Source organism: Cherax quadricarinatus, chromosome 19 (genome assembly GCF_038502225.1).
Source record: "Cherax quadricarinatus isolate ZL_2023a chromosome 19, ASM3850222v1, whole genome shotgun sequence".
NCBI lineage: Eukaryota > Metazoa > Arthropoda > Malacostraca > Decapoda > Parastacidae > Cherax > Cherax quadricarinatus.
Window position 1 is genome coordinate 43,291,113 of NC_091310.1, and position 20,462 is coordinate 43,311,574.

At 35.9% G+C, this 20,462-nt stretch overlaps 1 protein-coding gene across 1 annotated transcript in view; it reads left to right on the plus strand.

Annotated features, from left to right (window-relative positions):
- The window catches only part of LOC128688374 (longitudinals lacking protein, isoforms H/M/V), a 269,681-nt gene that overhangs the window by 185,924 nt on the left and 63,295 nt on the right, over positions 1-20,462 (plus strand). The gene's annotated exons all lie outside the window — the stretch shown is intronic.

The following is a 20,462-nucleotide window of genomic DNA, read 5'->3' on the forward strand; positions in this document are numbered from 1 at the left end:
ATACAGTATACAGCTAAAAGAGGAAAAATCCAAGTTGGTGGTATGACATGTACTATATGCATTATTTTGTAGAAAGATATATTTATGAGCCACAACAGTTGCAGAGTTCACTACAGTGAAACCAAAATACTTTCTCATCCATGTGAGCTTCATGATTAGCTTCCCTTAAACCTAACAAATCTGCATTATATTCTTAGCTAAGCTTGTCTTATTTCCATCTTCTGCTGATGTATGGATTGTTATTTTAGTTTTCTGAAACACACTTAAAAGATTGTTCATTTTAATATATTGTGCATGTGAAGTTATATTCACTTAATGTAGGTTGAAGCTGGTTGAATAAACATTTAAAATAGTTATACATAAGTTAGAGTGGTGGTAATTATTTAACATGTGGCATTCATTACATTTCTATCAACAAACACTTACCACATAATTTCCCACTATCCAACAGATGGGGTAAGTGTAGCCTTTCATTAAAATAAAGTATTCCTATTACAACAGATGCACTCTTTACTGATAAGTCTGTTATGGTGCATTATTATATCCCGTCTTGTTCTCACTTTCCTCTGTGCTGAGTCTTTATCAACATGCAATCACCTGTTCTCTCAAATGAGTATACCATCATATATTTTTCAACCATCTTTTTCTCTTTTCACTTCTCTCACATCCTCTCCTTCAACTCACTGATTTTAAAGCATTATAATAAATGTTAATGAATTATAACCTAGAGTAATTATCCTTTAAAAGTGTTGAAAGAAAATAACCTTATTTTTGCTGTTGTTTCAGTTAATCTGATTGGAATTGTCTTGTAACCTCTTGTTCAGACTTGTTTGTCTTGCTCTACACAGTAACACTTTCCTAACGCCATCAACCATTAGCTTTATTAATTATGTATAAAATGACTGCTCTTGTTTAATTAACCAATGTAACTTCATTAGCCATGTCTTTATTAATTATGTAAATATCTATTTGCCTTTGCATATATGTGATTATATTTAATAAAAATATGGTTGATGGAGTTCGGTATTTGACCACCCTAATTTGGTCATCCATGTCCTTACTAGTTATGTTTTGCTCGTGTCTAACCAAACATAATTAGATTTTGTACCAGTCCTAATGCTTCTGCTGTCGATGCAAATCAAGACAAACTGTTATTAACCACATGCTGTTACAGTGTCTTCCTTACTTAATGAAAGAATAAGGCCAGAGGGAAACACATGATTAAGCTCATCTGTCTTGTCCTATTAGGATTTGGCCCAACTGTTGTAACATATCCATAAAAAATTAATTGGATTATTTCTTGTGCTGTTTCACAAAAAAGATGCACAGTACCTGTATTAACCCATCCTCAGATTTATGTCAGTTTTTGACTTACTCATTATAAATACAGTATAGTAATTTCAACTTACACATATGGGATGATTGGTAAAAAATACATATGGGCATTCTTTGTAGACTTAAGTAATACTTAAAGCATAATAAGTGGGATATTCTACATACTGTCTGCTGTTCCAGTGGCTCTACTTATGTCACAAAATCTTTATTATGGATTAATGATAATCTAACTAACTGACCTAACCTCACAGCAGAGAAATCATAAGGAAAAAAAGATTGTGAAAAGCTAGGAGCTTTATAATATGTAAGTATGTGACTTATTTTTGATGACAAATCTAGTAATCTGAATCCAACTCATTCCAGTAGGTTGAATAATTAACATAGTGTAGTGTGCATATTAGTTGGGGCAGTGATGAAATAAGACTTTTATTTGAAAATTAATGTTTATTTGAAAAATTCATGACAATGATGTGACAGATAATTGATATAATAAGAGATATGACTACCCTCTGCTTTTATAAGCATTGCTACACTCTTTGGCATATAATCTACCAATGTTGAACACATTTTGGCAAATTCTTCATCGTAGTACTAGGTCCTAATAACAGCAGCAATTAATTTCTCCACAGTTGAACAGTCCTGTTTTGCAATCCTGTATTTCGTTATTACCCATAAATTCTCAGTTGAATTGAGGTCAAGAATTTCCAGGCCAATTTAGAACGCTGAGCCCACTCTCATCGAAGAATGTCATCATTTTTCTGGAATTGTGGCATGGAGCAAGATCCTGCTGGGAAATGCCTTCTCCATTGGGAAAGTCTCTATCCATAATGGGAAGCAAGTGAGTTGCTAGGATTGCCTTGCATTTGTCATTGTTCATCGTTCCCTCAACAGTAAGAAGCCATCCAGGGCATTTAGCAGTAAAACTACCCCAGAACATCTTCTTAGGTGGGTGTTTTGGCGCTTGTTGAATGTATCTATTCCAAAGATCTTCGCCTTTGCTTCATCTCACTACCACTGATCTGTACCCATGTACGTACTTCAGAATGCACCACATCTGAAAATATAACTTTTCTCCATCATTTGTCATCCATCCCTTATGATCGAGTGCCCACCAGTCATTTTTTTCTCCATAGCAGCAGTCAATAATTGTTTCTTTACCAGCTTTCTGGCAGTTCTGCCATCTTCAAGGAGCCTTTGTCGAACAGTTGAAGAATCAACATTTATGCCAGTTGAAGCCATATCTCATTGTAGATCTTTTCTGGTTTTCTTGGGATCCTTCCGTAATAACCTTGCCATTGTGAGGTGTTGTCTTGTGTTTTCTTCCACATCTTCCTCATCATAGCACTCCACAATCTACAGTGTCGTGAGCTCTCTTCAGAATCCAGTCAACCAGTGGCGGCTCGTAGCTAAAATTAATGGAGGTGCTGCTTCAGAAAGTTTTAGCCATTGTTTTAATATTGTGTAAAATAAAAGAACTGAAAAAAACTATGAATTAAATAAAATAGCTGGAAGCATGATAATCATCTAATTCTACACTTTATCACATTCAAGAATATGGTACATGGTTTAAGCACAACACACGTCGCTGAGTCAAAAAGAAACACTACCTTACACTTGCACAACAGGGTCGACACTGCGTCAGCGACAGTGCTCTCTCTGCCTAGCATGCAGCGTCTTATCTCGGACGTGTGCGCATGCGCATAAAAGCCAAACACCAAGTTGCTGGAACTGTGAAGCGCACAGTTCCATACAAGGATTTTTATCATTTTTTCATGTATTAGGGGATGGCTACTGACATTAAGCTTAAGGATTATATGATGTAGAAGTATAAAGAAAGAATTAAAAAAAAACTCATTATATCGAATGTTATCAATAATATCGAGTGAAAATAGGGGGTGCTGCAGTTCTTCAGTGCCTATACACGAACTGCCACTGCAACCAACAGTTGACTTTGCTAGGCTCAAATTTTCAGCAATCTGTCTGATACTCAATTCAGCTTGTTTTCTAGGAGCTACAATACTTACATGCTTCGTAGGTGTAAGATTCATCATGAATTTCAACAGTAATCATAAATTGAAGGGAAGAATTAGGTGAAACCACATTCACTCACAGAGCATGCTTGCAGGAATAGTCTTACAGAATAACAGTTGTTGTAGCACTGGCAAGAGTTGCAGGGCAACACCACAGCTTAATGGTTGTTAGAAGTAAGTAGCAAACTCTTCTGAAAAGAAAAGAACCCAAACTACATTAATTAAGCTGAAGACTAAGACATATGAGATAATCATAAAATTTACTCCTGTCCCAATTAATTTGCACACTGCTGTACTAATCAGAGAATTTTACACATAAAATTCTTGAAGGGGTTATTTTAATGCTAGTGATTCAAGGAATTGGAATTACCCATCCCTGTCTTCGAGCAAACCTGATTACCTCCCATTCCGTAGGCACTTTAACCCCTATGGGTGTAGTGCTTCCCATGAATATAAAAATAGTAAAAATAATGATGTACTGGTTTAACACCTTATACACCAAATAATATATGCAGTATTAGAATAATATTTTGTGAAGGCAGATTAAAAAGTGGTGAAGTAATACCATAACAACTCTTAATGTATGTAATTAAAATTATATCTTCATTGAACTGGAACTACATGTTTTTGTTGTTTGTTCAAAAATGTAGAACCATTCTACAATTGTTGTTAATAATCCTAATGCCTAATTTATTTTGTTTGCTCTGTTACCCAAGAGGGAGTATGGGAGAAGTGAATGTTTTCAGATATTTGGGAGTTGACGTGTCAGTGGATGGGTTTAGGAAGGATGAGATTAACCATAGAATTGATGAAGGAAAAAAGGTGAATGGTGTGTTGAGGTATATGTGGAGACAAAAAACGTTATCAACGGAGGCAAAGAAGGGAATGTATGAAAGTATAGTGGTACCAACTCTCTTATATGGATGTGAAGCTTGGGTTGTAAATGCTGCAGCGAGGAGACAGTTGGAGGCAGTGGAGATGTCCTGCCTGTCTACGGGCAATGTGTGGTGTAAATATTATGCAGAAAATTCGGAGTATGGAAATTAGGAAAAGGTGTGGAGTTAATAAAAGTATTAGTTAGAGGGCTGAAGAGGGGTTGTTGAGGTGGTTTGGTCATTTAGAGAGAATGGATAAAAGTAGAATGACATGGAGAGCGTATAAATCTGTAGGGGAAGGGAGGTGGGATAGGGGTCGTCCTTGAAAAGGTTGGAGGGAGGGGGTAAAGGAGGTTTTGTGGGCGAGGGGCTTGAACTTTCAGCAAGTGTGCGTGAGCGTGTTAGATAGGAGTGAATGGAGACGAATGGTATTTGGGACCTGACGAGCTGTTGGAGTGTGAGCAGGGTAATATTTAGTGAAGAGATTCAGGGAAACCAGTTATTTTTATATAGCCAGACTTGAGTACTGGAAATGGGAGGTACAATGCCTGCACTTTAAAGGAGGGGTTTGGGATATTGACAGTTCGAAGGGATATGTTGTATGTAACATATCTTATATAACATATCTAAATTGTTGTATCTGGGTGCCTTCTGCAAAAAAAAGTGATTATGTATGAGTGAGGTGAAAGTGTTGAATGATGATGAAAATATTTTCTTTTTGGGGATTTTCTTTCTTTTTGGGTCACCCTGCCTTGGTGGGAGACGGACAACTTGTGCGCAGAATGTTCATCGAAGGGAAATGTTTAACCCCATTCTAGCTGTTCAAGAACTAGTCACCACTTTGTTTGGGTCAAACAATAATTTACTTCTTGAATTTCTGGAATCTTGGTCTATGTGAAAATCTGCTGCAAGATTTCATTTCTTATACCTGTATTGTTAGATCCCAGAACACCTTATTTACCCATATATAATGGACCTTGATATTATTAAGTGTGCATTTACAACAGTTGGGCTAGGTGTTGTGTACACTTGCATGCCTTGGGATTTAATCCTTCAGCACCTTCTCATGTCTTATTGTTTGTTACTGGCTCCTGGCCATTTATAGTAGCAGCCAGGTCTTGGACCAGGTTTTCTAAGTTGAGAAGGAAATCCAATACTTTATTACAGAAATAAAAATTAATAAACAATGCACTGGAAAGTAAAGATAAGTGTATACTGAATGTAGTCGTGTATCATTGTGCCACCAAAGTACGTATTAGTATTAGTGGATATAGGATAAATTTGAGAACATGTAGGATTTACTCCTTCACTGCCCCAGCACACTCACTCTAAGTGACCTTCTCACTGAAAGTCAAACCTTTGACACAGACACTCTCATTGATTTTTTAATGGGAACTAACATTTTGCACCAACTGATTTAAATTTTTACTCTTGCAGTGACCCCTTTCCTTCACACATCCCTACTCCTCACTCTTAACTTTTGCACATTCCTACTTGCATACATCCCATCCTGTGCCACTGTATGGCCCTTACAGGTTTAGTTCTTAAATTGATTATAATAGTAGTAGTGGTAGCAGTAGTAGCAGTATTATTATTATTTGATGGTATCAGTATCGGTATGAAATTAGAATACCATTTGGTATTGAATATTTTTTGTTATGATGCTGATTTTGGCCTAAAGTGAGTATCAGTATCAGGAACTTGTTTTAAAATTATCCCATCAGTAGAATAAATTAATATCTTTAAGTTCCCAGTTTTTCAAATTACAGTGGACCCTCGGGTAACGATTTTAATCCGTTCCAGAGAGCTTGTCCTTAACCGATTTTATTGTTAGCCGAATTAGTTTTCCCCATAAGAAATACAGTGGACCCCTGGTTAACGATTTTAATCCGTGCAAGAGGGATAATTGTTATGCGAAATAATCGTTATGCGAATGAATTTTCCCCATAAGAAATAATGGAAATAAAATTAATCCGTGCAAGACGCCCAAAAGTATGAAAAAAATTTTTTTTTACCACATGAAATGTTAATTTTAATACACACAAACTGAAAAAGGCATGCACAATTACATGACACTTACTTTTATTGAAGATCTGGTGATGATTGATGGGATGGGAGGAGGGGAGAGCATTATCTTCTTACTGTTTAGAAGGGGAATCCCCTTCCATTACGACTTGAGGTAGCAAGTCCTTTTCCGGGGTTACTTCCCTTCTTCTTTTAATGCCACTAGGACCAGCTTGAGAGTCACTGGACCTCTGTCGCACAACAAATCTGTCCATAGAGCTCTGTACCTCCCGTTCCTTTACGATTTGTCTAAAATGGGCCACAACATTGTCATTGAAATAGTCACCAGCACGGCTTGCAACAGCTGTGTCAGGGTGATTTTCATCTATAAAGGTTTGCAGTTCAACCCACTGTGCACACATTTCCTTAATCTTTGAAGTAGGCACAATGGATTCCACAACTGGCATAGGCTTCTCAGGGTTAGCCCCAAACCCTTCAAAATCTTTCTTAATTTCCATACTAATTCTCACCCTTTTTACCACAGGGTTGGCACTAGAAGCTTTCTTGGGGCCCATGGTCACTTATTTTCCAGAAACAGCACCGAAAACACTGTAATAATACGAAATATTCCGAGTGTATGCTTGGATGTTACCGCGGAGGCTGGCTGGTAAACAATGGGACGGGCGGCACATGTGAGGGCACATTGGACGCGTCTCGGACGAAAAGCGGTGAGCGGGTTTTTAATCGGTATGCGCGGCAAAAATTTTGCGATAAAAGTAAGCGGTATGCGGAAAAATCGCTATGTGATGCCATCGTTATGCGGGGGTCCACTGTAATGGAAATCCAATTAATCCGTTCCAGACACCCAAAAGTATTAAAAAAAAATTTGTTTTTTTCACATGAAATGTACAACTTCCTAAACAGAAAACGATGATAGATGAAGAATAAATACTACATGAAGAATAAATGACACTTACCTTTATTGAAAATTTATTGATGAGTGATGAGATGGGAGGAGGGGAGATGATGGAAGTGTATTATTGTTTGGAAGGGGAATCCCCTTCTATAAGGACTTAAGGTAGCAAGTCCTTTTCCGAGGTTACTTCTCTTATTTTTTTAATGCCACTGGGAACAACTTGACAGTCACTGGACCTTTGTCACGCCAAAAATCTGTCCATAGAGGTTTGTATCTGGTGTTCCTTTAAGATTTTCCTAAAATGGGCCACAACATTGCCATTGTAAAAGTCACCAGCATGGCTTGCAATAGCTGTGTCAGGGTGATGTTCTTCCATAAAGGCTTGTACCATTGTCCACATTGTACAGATGTCCTTAATCATTGAAGAAGGCAACTTCCTCCATCTCTCTCTCCCCTCTGAAGCAGTTTCCTCAGTTGTGGTCTCTTGCTGTTGCAGATGCTCTTGCAGCTCATCAGTGGTTAGTTCTTCATCGTCATCCTCCACCAACTCTTCCACATCCTCCCCACTAACCTCCAACCCCATGGACTTCCTCAATGATACAATAGATTCCACAACTGGTATAGGCTCCTCAGGGTTAGCCCCAAACCCTTCAAAACCCCTCTCTTGTACACATTGTGGCTATAATTTCCTCCAAGCAGAGTTCAAAGTCCTGCATGTCACTCCCTCCCAAGCCTTACCTATAAGGTTTATGCAACTGAGGATACTAGAGTGATCTTTCCAAAACTCTCTTAGGGTCAGTTCAGTGTCTGAGGTCACTTGAAAGCACTTTTGAAACACTGCTTTGGTGTACAATTTTTTGAAATTTGAAATGACCTGCTGGTCCATGGGCTGGAGGAGAGGGGTGGTATTAGGAGGCAAAAACTTCACTTGATGAAGCTCAACTCCCCCGCGATTCGCTCTGGCAAGTCTGGAGGATGAGCAGGAGCATTGTCTAATACCAGGAGGCACTTGAGGTCCAGTTTATATTCCAGGAGCATTGTCTAATACCAGGAGCCACTTGAGGTCCAATTTATTTTCCAGGAGGTATTTTTTCACAGTGGGGCCAAACACATGATAGAACCAATCATGGAAAATGTCCCTAGTGACCCATGCCTTACTGTTTGCCTTCCACATCACACACAAATTAGCCTTGACAACACTGTTTTTCTTGAATACTCTGGGAGTTTCAGAGTGATACACGAGTAGAGGCTTCACTTTGCAATCCCCACTAGCATTACTACAAAGCATTAGAGTTAGCCTGTCTTTCATATGCTTGTGTACTGGCAGTGCTTTTTCCTCCTGTGTAATGTAAGTCCTGTTTGGCATTTTCTTCCAAAACAGGCCTGTTTTGTCACAAACACTTGTTGGGGTTTTAATTTTTCAGTGTCTATGTACTCCTTGAATTCCCGCACATATTTTTCAGCCGCTTTTTGGTCACAACTGGCAGCCTCACCATGCCTTATCACACTGTGTATGCCACTACCATTCTTAAATCTCTCAAACAACCTTTGCTAGCCTTAAAATCACTAACATCAGCACTAATTCCAGGCATTTTCTTAATGAGATCTGCATGCAACTGCCTTGCCTTTTCACATATGATTGACTGTGAAACACTATCTCCTGATAATTGTTCGTCGTTGATCCACACCACTAACAGTCTCTCCACATCTTCGAGTATTTGCGATCTCTGTTTTGTGAGCATACTTTCACCTTTTGCAACAACAGCTTCTTTGATTGCCTTTCTGTTGGCCAAGATAGTAGCGATGGTTGATTGGAGTTTGTTGTACAACCCGGCCAGCTTAGAAGCACACACTCCACATTCATACTTTGCTATTATCTCTTTCTTCAATTCGATTATACACCTCACCCTTTTTACCACAGGGTTGGCACTAGAAGCTTTCTTGGGGCCCATGGTGGCTTGTTTAGCAGTTACAAGCACTAAAAACAATTGAATAATACAAAATGTATCGAATGTATGTGTGGAACTGTCCACACTGGCTTGTAAACAATGGCACACTAGCTGAAGGCAGGGCAGCTGAGGTGCGCTCAGGCCGGACAGACAGGCGGATGCATTCGGGATGATTGTCCTTAACCGGGTTTTTCATCATTGGCTGAGCCAATATTTTTACATTAAAATGCATCGCTATCTGATTTTATCGCTAGCTGATGTCATCGTTACCCGAGGGTCCACTGTAGCATATTTCAGATATCCATTTATACCATAGAATATTAACGAGCTATAAATAGTTTTGATTTGCATTTTTTGTGCTGCTCATTATGTTTTAGCTTGATACGCAATCCCTATATTGATAGCCAACCATAGTATATATCATTCAGATTGTGATCAGTGGATGTCCCATACCAGAATATTCCTTCTGGATATTCTTTCTTATGAATATCAATATTAGTTTCATGTTTATGACTTGCAACTTTAAAGAGTTGTTAATAATTAAATTATTGAATCCAGATGTTATTATTTATCTTATTTTTTCTCCAAACTCGATATTTCATATAGTATGTTCATTATGAGCTTTTTCTTTTTTTAAGAGATTGGTCAAGAGTGGTAGATATAATAATTATGATTCTTTAAGATAAATTCTATATATTGTTTTTCTCCATATTTTTTTCAACAATTCCATTCATATTTTGTGTATGTTAATTTTATGCACAGTATATATGTGTAGTGGGTTTATACTTGTTTGATAGAAATTAGCAAAGAAGTGTAGATATAATAATTATGTTGGGTAGGGTAGGTGAGTAGAGGCAGCACTATCCTTTATGTATTCAGTGCTGCTGCTGTTACTTCTCAGCAGATGACAGATATATTAGCTTGGTAGATGGTGCAAAATACCCTAGTGACAAGCACGAGTACTCTAAGAGATAGTCTTCCATCATGAATAAGAGGGACTGTCTTTAAAAGAGAACCTGTTAAGTTCCTCATTTCAGTTTCTGATCATATGTGCTGTGGTTTGTATGTTGAACTGTGTGCAGCTACTAGTAACAGCCTGATTCCTCAGGCTTTGATCCACTAGGAGGCCTGGTCTGGGACCTGGCTGTGAAGGTGTTGACCCCCAAAAACCTCCCTGCATGTATCCTTCAGGTACCTGGTACTCTCACTGTAACACTACTCACTACACTACAAGTGCAAGTACCTGGTACTCTTATTACAGCACTATCTGCTACACTACAAGTGCAGGTACCTGGTACTATCATTACAGAACTACCTGCTACACTACAAGTGCAGGTACCTGGTACTCTCATTACAGCACTACCTGCTACACTACAAGTGCAGGTACCTGTAAATCTTACTACAACACTACCTCCTATGTGCCCAGGCAAGCACTGTACTCACTACAATCCTTCTTACTATATCATCACAGCCTTGAGCATGTGCTACCCTGGCCTCAAGCCTCCCTCTCATAAAACAAGTTTTCAATGTGAAGTGGGTGGGTGTAGAGATAAAGGGAGAGAAGGGGAGAGAGAGAGAGAGAGAGATACAGAGATTGAGAAGGAAGGGGTGAGGGAGGTGTATAGAAAGAGACAGGTAAGGGAAGAGTTGGGGGGAGTGGTGGGGAAAAGGGAGGAGGGACCCATCTCTAGTAAGTACATGGGTTTTAATTTCATTGTCAAAAATGAATGAAATTTGATTCAGAGTATCAGTGTCCCAAAATGTATCTCCACTTATAACATAGACTTTTGTCCAGAAATAGGTTATGAATACAGACACTTGAATCACAAACGATTTTCAGAAACCACAACTCGTTTATCAATATTCATTTTACAGTATACCAAAACAAGGCAAACTAAAATATACCAGTGCATAATCACAACAATGTGAAGAGTGGATCAGAATATACAGTGTATATGGAAATTTGAAGTTTTGGGGTATTACCCTTCAGTATTTAAATTAAACTGAAATCAGTTTTGGATTTTCCAATACTGTACCAACATAAACTTTTTACATTTACTGTATCATTTCTTAGTAAAGAATAATTAAATTGATTAATTTCGTTTTCTTTAAGTGGAGATATTTATTAGTGTTTCAATTTTATACAGTATCTAACAACTGTATTATTATTTTTATTTAATAAACCATCCTCAATTATTAAAAGTACCAAGGGTTTCCAGGACTATATTTAAGAAAATAAGTCATTTAAAATTACCAGTAGATTAATAAGTACATTATACTATTTCATGGATTTTGTTTTGGTTTGATATACATCTTGTATAGTGTATATGTATTGCAGTATACATTATTTCACTGTATTTAAGTAAAAATGAAATAAAGATGGGGTATTAGTACAGTGTGAATGAATGAGATGATTTCCCTGTTTTAGGGAAGAGGAGGCGGTGGCGGACGTTTTGGCGATGTGGGGCTGATGAGCTTCTCGGGTGTTCCTCCTGGAGTATCTTCAGCATCGGATATGCAAGCTGGTGTGGCCTCTACAGACTTTAGTAGGGGAGGGATTGTCCATCAGTGCCCGTTTTGCCTCAAGAGATTTGGCCTAAAATCAGATCTGAGGCGCCATCTTCGTACACATACTGGAGAGAAACCTTTTGCCTGTAATCTATGTGAATTCCGTACAGCATTGAAAGGCAACCTGAAGCGGCATATGATTCGCTTCCATGGGATTGAAATGGGACTTGAAAGATGTGGGAATACTTTATAAAAGTTATTTATTATTAAATGAAAAGTTTACTCTTGGTTTATATGTAAGATGAGCCTTAGCCCTACTAGCCACTTACATCTAATCATATCTATATATTTATTAAAATATAAAATCTCTTGAAAAAGTGATATCACAAAACTTTTTTAGTGTTCTGAATACTTTAGATGATATAGTGTGAATCTGTAAGTACGTAGTTTACAGTGTACCTTGTGGTTAGTTACAATGGTGAGTATCTAACATTATGTACACATTATAATCTGTTTATATTCATAGAAGCTTGCAGTGATGTTAAGAGATGGTTTATAGTAAATATGAAGGTGAAGCTACTTCTTGTGCTACTATAACATCTCTATCTTGCTCTTAAGAACAGGACAATCTCATACACAAAACTATTAATCGATGGATAATTTATACATTAAATTTGCACTAGAGGTGGATCCCAGTCTTCTAAAAAAAAAAGTATACTGTATTGTGTTTTGCATATTACGTGTCATGGAATAATAGAAAATGTTAAAGATTTAGCACACCATCTTCATAATTGTAGCTCTAAAAAGTAGTGTTTTAAATTAAAGGATGCCCAAGAAATATTTACAGAATTTCAACTACGGCACTTCTTTGGCCAATACATTGTGCTATGGAATTGCATTTTAAAACTTTGAATCAACTCTTACTAAATAGTATCCTTAATAGCTTTGGTTTTGCAGAATAAAAAAAAAAAGAAAAGAAAAAGAATAAAATTGACTATTTGAGTGTTTTTAGATAGCCATATTGTACTGTCTTGATATGTACTGAATGTAAGGGCAGAATGAATTGTACCAGTGATACATGTGACTATTCATGAGTCCTTGTTTTTGTGAAGTATTGCCATGAGGTGTGAAGTAATACTTGAGGGTGAGTTTCAACTTATATCTGAGTAACATAACATCATTGACAGATGCAAAGCCAAAAGTAGTTATATAGTAGCATAAATTGTAGTTACTGATATATGCAGAATCTTTAATCCAAGGATATATAAAGTAGACTTTTATTCACCATGTTTAAAACAAATACTGTATAATATAGAATACAGTACTGTATACTGTACTCTGCATGCAAAATCTTCTGAAATGTTGTTTAATTAAACATTACCTTTGTTTAAAATTAAAAACATTACAAAGTCAAGTAGTTCAGGTACACTGAGAGCAAACTCTGTTTTAGCTCTGTTTAAATATAGATGAAGGGAGTGCCATAGTTTCAAGATGGCTAAGGTCATGTACAAGTTTGTTCCAAGTGTTGTACTGTACTGTATCTGCCTTTCAATAGTAGGTAAGAACAAAATCCAAAGTTAATTAAGGTCGTTTGTATTGTCTAGATCAGTGTACTGCATTTGTAAATAAAAATGCATACTGATTGAAGGAAATATCTTGCCTGTTTATTTTGGGCATTTATCTGGTGAGCTTCTTACATATTTCATTATTTAGGCTTGGAACTTGTATTGCACCCTTCATAAGTTAAATTATGTCCATGCTGGATAGTTCATATCATCACTACTATGGTGTATATGCAGCTGGTAATGGTATAGTTGGCAAAGACATATTTGAAAATATTACATTTTGTGCAAATATCTTTGTTCATTGACTTTAATTACATGGACAAATTTATAGTGAGAATATAAAGTGATGGACAGTAATGTGGCTGGATCATTCCACAGATAATCCACAAATTGAAAATAAAAAATTAACATTGTTTCAGTCCATCCTAGAGTATTATCAGTTCATGATCTGACAGTGGCCTGGGACAGATTGAAACATCGTTTACTTTCCATTTCTAATTTGTGGGTTAGTTGTGAATTGAAGGACAGTATTCCTGATTTTTTAAAAACTCATTCTATCAGATAGATCTTTATTTGGGTTATGGATTTTAAAACTGATCATTTCATTTTTGAGAGATATTACTGTAGCCCTTTTGGTTATTACTAGTGTAACTCATCATTCAACACCAACTTTTACTTACAAAAATTTCATGAAGCATCCAAATTTCCAAGAACTTGGTGGCCATATAACATGAGTTAGTTCTCTAATGATTGTTAATGAAACCTGAATCTAATGGTTTGTCCTAGACAATCTTAGTTTAAAGTATTCTTTTTATCAATGGGAACTTCTATATGAGTCCTCAGCTGTCAGTAGCTGATTAAGTTACTTATGGGAGCAAGAATGAGAATTTTCTTATACCCTGTTTGTGTTTCAACTTGAGTCGTTGGTCCGTATAAATTGCCTTGGCAATTTGTATTGCTAGGTAAATAAAATACGAATAAAAATAGTTAATTTTTAATCTATTTTATTCCCTTAATGGTAATATATGCTTTGGGCAACTTCTAATAATATATTAGCTAGTCCAAGACCTAATGGTCAGTCATGATTTAAATATATCTCAGTTCCTAACTTTCCAATTTTATCTGCCATTGAGATCTGAACTTGAGAATCTCATATCTTGTATGAAGGCATTGAAAGATAAAATAAAGAAATTTATTAAATGAAAATATTTTTGAAAAAGTCTTATGCGAACTGTTTTGACACTGAAATGGCCTGCATTCTTCACTCATCATCCTCTCTGCCCGGCTAATGGTGTCTCTCTTCCGTAGGGCGCCCTAGAGCAGGCCATGGCAGCAGGAATGTTGACTGGAGAGATTGGTGGCCGTCAGTGCCCCTACTGTCCTCGCACCTTCGCCTTCCCCAGCTACTTGCAGCGACATCTCACATTACATACAGGGGAGAAGCCCTTCAGGTGCCATCGCTGCAACAGTCGATTTACTCGAAGAAACCACCTAAAAGAGCATCTTAAAAGGAAACACACACAGTCTCAGACATCTCAAACATCACACCAGATACTGCCATCTTCTAACTTCGTTAATGCCTCATCCCGAGCTTTTTCCACTGAGCAGCAGTCATCTTCACTTTCAAATGCTTCAGCTCAAATCACTTTAAATCAGATCCCAGTATCCTCCCAGTCACCTGTCTCATATTCATCTGCAGCTTCATCTAACAGAGCCTCATCATGTAATCCTTCTAATAGTACTTTATCACATACAACTTCTTGCTCTCCTTCATCGCAATAAAATGTCAATAACTTGTATTACACATTTTTGTACATTTTTCAATGTGTGTGTTCAGTAACTTTGATCTTCTTATTAATACAATGCAATATTTTATTAAGTTTCCGTTTCTAACTTTTTATTGAATAATTAATGTTTTTGTTTGTAGTTCACTATGTAAATGACCATGACGGTCATTTAATATAAATTAAAAATATTCTTTCAATGTTTATGGAAGGTATGGAACCCTTGAACAGTTACAAATATTTAATAATAAATTAAGCAATGCCTCTCAAGACCATAACATGTTAATGTTATCTTATGAATAATAAATGTCTTTATCAGATATTCACTAATCTACATAGGTGCAGTTACAACATAAGGATAATGCAATAGCATTATTATATATGAAGCCAGAGTACTTAATTAAGTACTCAAAAACACTTCTATTTAATTACTGAACTGTTTAACCCTTTCAGGGTCCAAGGCCCAAATCTGGAGTCACGCACCAGTGTCCAAGAATTTTCAAAAAAAAAATTTGTTATTTTTTCTTATGAAATCATAGAGAATCTTTTTGTGAAGGTAATAAAACAAAAAGTACGAAATTTGGTGGAAAATTGACGAAATTATGCTCTCGCGAATTTTGATGTGTCAGCGATATTTACGAATCGGCGATTTTGCCGACTTTGACTCCCATTTTAGCCAATTACATTATTCCAATCAACCAAATTCTTAGCTATTTCACTAGTATTACTTCCATTCTATCGATTGAGCACAAGAAATCGCCAAGTCAACTGTTTCAACTACAAAATAAAGTGATAGGAAATTGTTAATTTGGCCAATTTAACGCAAAGTTCAAAATATTCCAATTTCAAAATAGGGTCCAGAATAAACAATGTAGGCATTCCTGGCACTAAACTAACATTTCCTCTGTTCATTAGTTATGTTTTGAGGCTTTACAAATAAATTCCATTTTGATTTTTTATTCACATAATGAATTTTTATTCACACCAAAAAATAGAAGATTTACTGTTATGCAATACTGTAATAATTGTATAAATATCATCACCATATTTGTGAATGTATATTAGACCCACCAGCTGACGTGTATTAGACGTGTGAGGTCGTTTGTTTACTCTTGAATATCGGCAAAAATTTAACATTTCCGCTACTTTGAGCTCAGTTTCAAGCCATTTCCAGTGCTAAAACCAATCAAAATCATCTCTATTTCTGTAATATGTCTTCCATTCTATCAAATGAGACCAAGAAATTGCAAATACAACTATAAAAAACATACGAAAAAACACTGCAAAGTTGCTGTTTCAATCGAAAAATCATGATTTCAGTTTTTTTCTCTCATTATACACAGTGTGCTGCAGGATTTGTTTTATGTGGTGCACACATACCACATAGATGTATTCTCTCATATCTAGGCCCAAATGTACCCCTCACAGTTTATCAGAGTGAGCTGAGCTCATGGCGTAGATCTACGGTTTGGACACTCACCGTAAAGCCGTAGATCTACGGGATGGACCCTGAAAGGGTTAATGTATGTCATTTAAACTTTTACAAAGAAAATGAAAAGCTGCATTATGTACCAACATAAAGAGGCTATCAGCCAATTATTGTTTTTTTGTGTTTTAAATTATTTTTATATCCACTATAAACATGTAATTCATTCAGACTTATGTGGCAGGAGTGAAAGAAATGCTCGATAGGGAAAAATTGAGGTATCTGAAAGGAAGACATCTGCAGAAGGAATGAAACAAATCAGTGCCAATTAAGAAGTCAAAGATGTTTGATATGTCATAGAGGAGAGAAGACAAAGGAAGCATGTCAAGACAAAAAAGGTGTCTAAAATGCTGAACAGGACACTTGATAGCATGACCTAACAGTCCACACAAAGTGGCACCAAGTGCCTCTCCATGGTATAACCAAGTGTGAGTAGTGCATTCATTGTGTCAACATATAAGTATTGTTTCTCACAGTCACCAGTGATGTAAGAAGGTTGAAAGCCCATTTGGTTTGATGGAAAACAGTTTATTGTCCACTATGTGTACCAGTGATGCTGTGAATGATCTTACAAGAGGTGAGCTAGTACTGTACTAGAAAGTGATGTAATAATGGTAAATGACTGCAGGAGATGGAAAAGTTCTGAAATGCAGAATGAGCCACAGTGTCCACAAGTATAGCCAGATTTTTTACAGTAATTGGTTTCACTGAGAATTTCCATGATACTTACAGTATATCAGTTCTGTGGTATCACAAAAGTAAAATTTTATTCTGATCACTATGATAGTTTTGGAGTTACTGTTATAAAGTTAATTATAATTATTTAGAAATTTGTTAAACTGACCTGACTGATAAGCTCCAGAACCATTAGCAAATAAGAGATTAACCAATATTTTCATAACCAATATAAGTTTCATCATAAAACTAACTTATAAGTCGTACACTCAAATCCCAACTATACCTACATTCATATTTTTTGCAATATAGATATAGAACGCTAATAGAAATTGTGAAACAAATGCAGTACCGTATCACTTGAATTATAAATTTTATGATTCCCCATGATTTAATTAATCATTCACATTTATTGTAAATTTATAAACTTGTTGCTCTGCAGAGGTAAATGACCTATATAAAAAAAAGTTTAATGAAAATAAAATCATGCAATATGTACATAGTCAAGAGACCAAAAAAAAAGAAAAAAAAGAAAAAAAAAAAAGTCCATTGGCAAGAAGAAATTAAGTTGTACAGCCCTTCATAGGAAGTGCTTTAATGCTGGTGAAGGACTCTTGGTCCAGTGAATTGGAACTGCCTTTCCCTTCCTTGGATCAAACTTGATTACTTCCAATTTCCCAGGTGCTGTATTACTGTTACAAATTTAAAACTTCTCAATTACTTTAACCCTTTCAGGGTCCGTGCTGTAGATCTACGGCTTTACGTTGAGGGTCCAAACCGTAGATCTACACCATGAGCTCAGCTCACTCTGATAAGCTGTAAGCAGTAAATTTGGGCCTAGATATGAGAGAATACCTCTATGTGGTATGTGTGCACCACATAAAACAAATCCTGCAGCACACAGTGCATAATGAGAGAAAAAACTGAGACCGTAATTTTCGATTAAAACAGCAACTTTGCAGTGTTTTTTCGTATGTTTTCTATAGTTGTATTTGCAATTTCTTGGTCTCATTTGATAGAATGGAGATATATTACAGAAACAGAGATGATTTTGATTGGTTTTAGTACTGAAAATGGCTTGAAACTGAGCTCAAAGTAGCAGAAATGTTTAATTTTTACCGATGTTCAAGAGTAAACAAATGACCTCATACGTCTAATACACGCCAGCTGGTGGGTCTAATATATGTTCACAAATGTGCTGATATTATTTATACAATTATTACAATATTGCATTAAAGTAAATCTTCTATTTTTTGGTTTGAATAAAAATTCATTATGTGAATTAAAAATCAAAATGGAATTCATTTGTTAAGCCTGAAAATGTAACTAATGAATAGAGGAAATGTTAGTTTAGTGCTAGGAATGCCTGCATTGTTTATTCTGGACCCTATTTTGAAATTGGAATATTTTGAACTTTGCACTAAATTGGCCAAATTACCAATTTCCAATCACTTTATTTTGTAGTTGAAGCAGTTGAGTTGGCAATTTCTTGTGCTCAGTCGATAGAATAGAAGTAATACTAGTGGCATAGCTAAGAATTTGGTCAACTGTAGTAAAGTAATTGCCCTAAAATGGAAGTCAAAGTCGGCAAAATCGCTGATGCGTAAATATTGCTGACACATCAAAATTTGCGAGAGCATAATTTCGTCAATTTTCCATCAAATTTCATACTTTTTGTTTCATTACCTTCAGGAAAAGATTCTCTACCATTTCATAAGAAAAGATAAAATTATTTTTTGAAAATTCTTGGACACTGGTGCGCACTTTGAAACTTGTCCTCTGGACCCTGAAAGGGTTAATGTTTTATGAGTTGCATACCTGTTATGTACTTGTAGCATTTACCACTGTTACAGCAATGCATGACATTCTTAAAGTTCTTATGAAGAAACACTATTATCACCAACATCTGAAACATCAAATTATTTGGAAAATCATTCTGAATGCCCCCTAATGCCATTAAAAGCCAAATTTCAGGAAATGTAACATTTGTGTTCTCTCTTTCCTTGGATACTGTGTACTGTACTCCTTGCAGTTATGGTTCCTAAATCTTCACAGAAGTAAATGGCTATATATTTGTCTAGAAAACCCATGTCCCTTTTCCCTAAGTTCGTTTTTATTATCTCTAACCAGTGAAATGTTGAGTGCTTGACTCACACTGATTTAGTACTTATCATCCATAGAGGGAATTTAGTTATATTTATTTACACTACAGTATTTTTATTCATATTTTTAGTTACAGTTTTGCATTAATATTTAATAGTTTAAAAAAAAAGAAACTTAGAATGCTTTCTATAAAAATCAATCACTAAACAATATTACATTAAATGAATTCCCTTTTTCCAGACTCCTTTGCTATACTTGGAGATGCATTCTGGGAGGATATTCCATGCTGGTATTCTTTGTTACAGTGGAGTATATGACTGGAGGATGGCAGTAGGGCTAGACAGTTGTTTCTTTTTGATCAAAAGATTTTGTTTTTGTATATGACCATTTTAGTGCATCTATTTACCTATTTTTTTCATATTTGTAGCCACAGAAGCACACCTTAGCTTGTGGTATCCCTAGTGATATGCTTATAAGTGTTTGTTAAAAAAAGGCAAGAAATCTTTGTTTTCAATTTTACTATTTGTTAAATGTTGTATTTATGGTTTTTTTCTGCTTTCCATCCAAATGCTTTTTTGTGTGTATGTGTATCACTATTTAGCTCATGTGTGGTTTACTCATATCCATTTTTTTTTTTTTTGAGGAATAAATCAAGATACATGGATTTTTTTTATTATGGTATGGTATAATGATTGATTATTATGATTTTATTATCAATTATCCTTGAATGAAATGTACACTACATTAACTTTTGATATACTGTATTAAATGATTATTTGATGTCTTTTATGGGCTCTGTTTTTGAAGAAAAAGTCTGTTATGAAAGTGGAAGTTTTATTTTTGTTTTTAGAATTTAGTAGAGAGAGCCCCTACAAGAAGTCACTAAAGAGGGAATAAGTGGTAACTAAGTGAAACATTTTTTATGTAATCCTTGTTTATCAAGTGAATTTATATTAAATGAATGTTACTAAAATATCATGTTAAAATAATTTTGAGATCTGACATATTTTGTGACTGACTAGTGAAATTGTAATGAAACGACTGTAAATTATTTCCTGAATGGGGTGGGAATCAAACTCAAGGCAAGCCAGTCCTAAAACTAGCAGGTCAGTGTGTTATCCAGCCTAATAAGATTTATTCAACTAGTTGTACAATATTGCTATACTCACTAGAGAGGTTAGTATAGGGCCTATTGTGACCACAAATACAAGTTTTTACAGATGAATCTAACA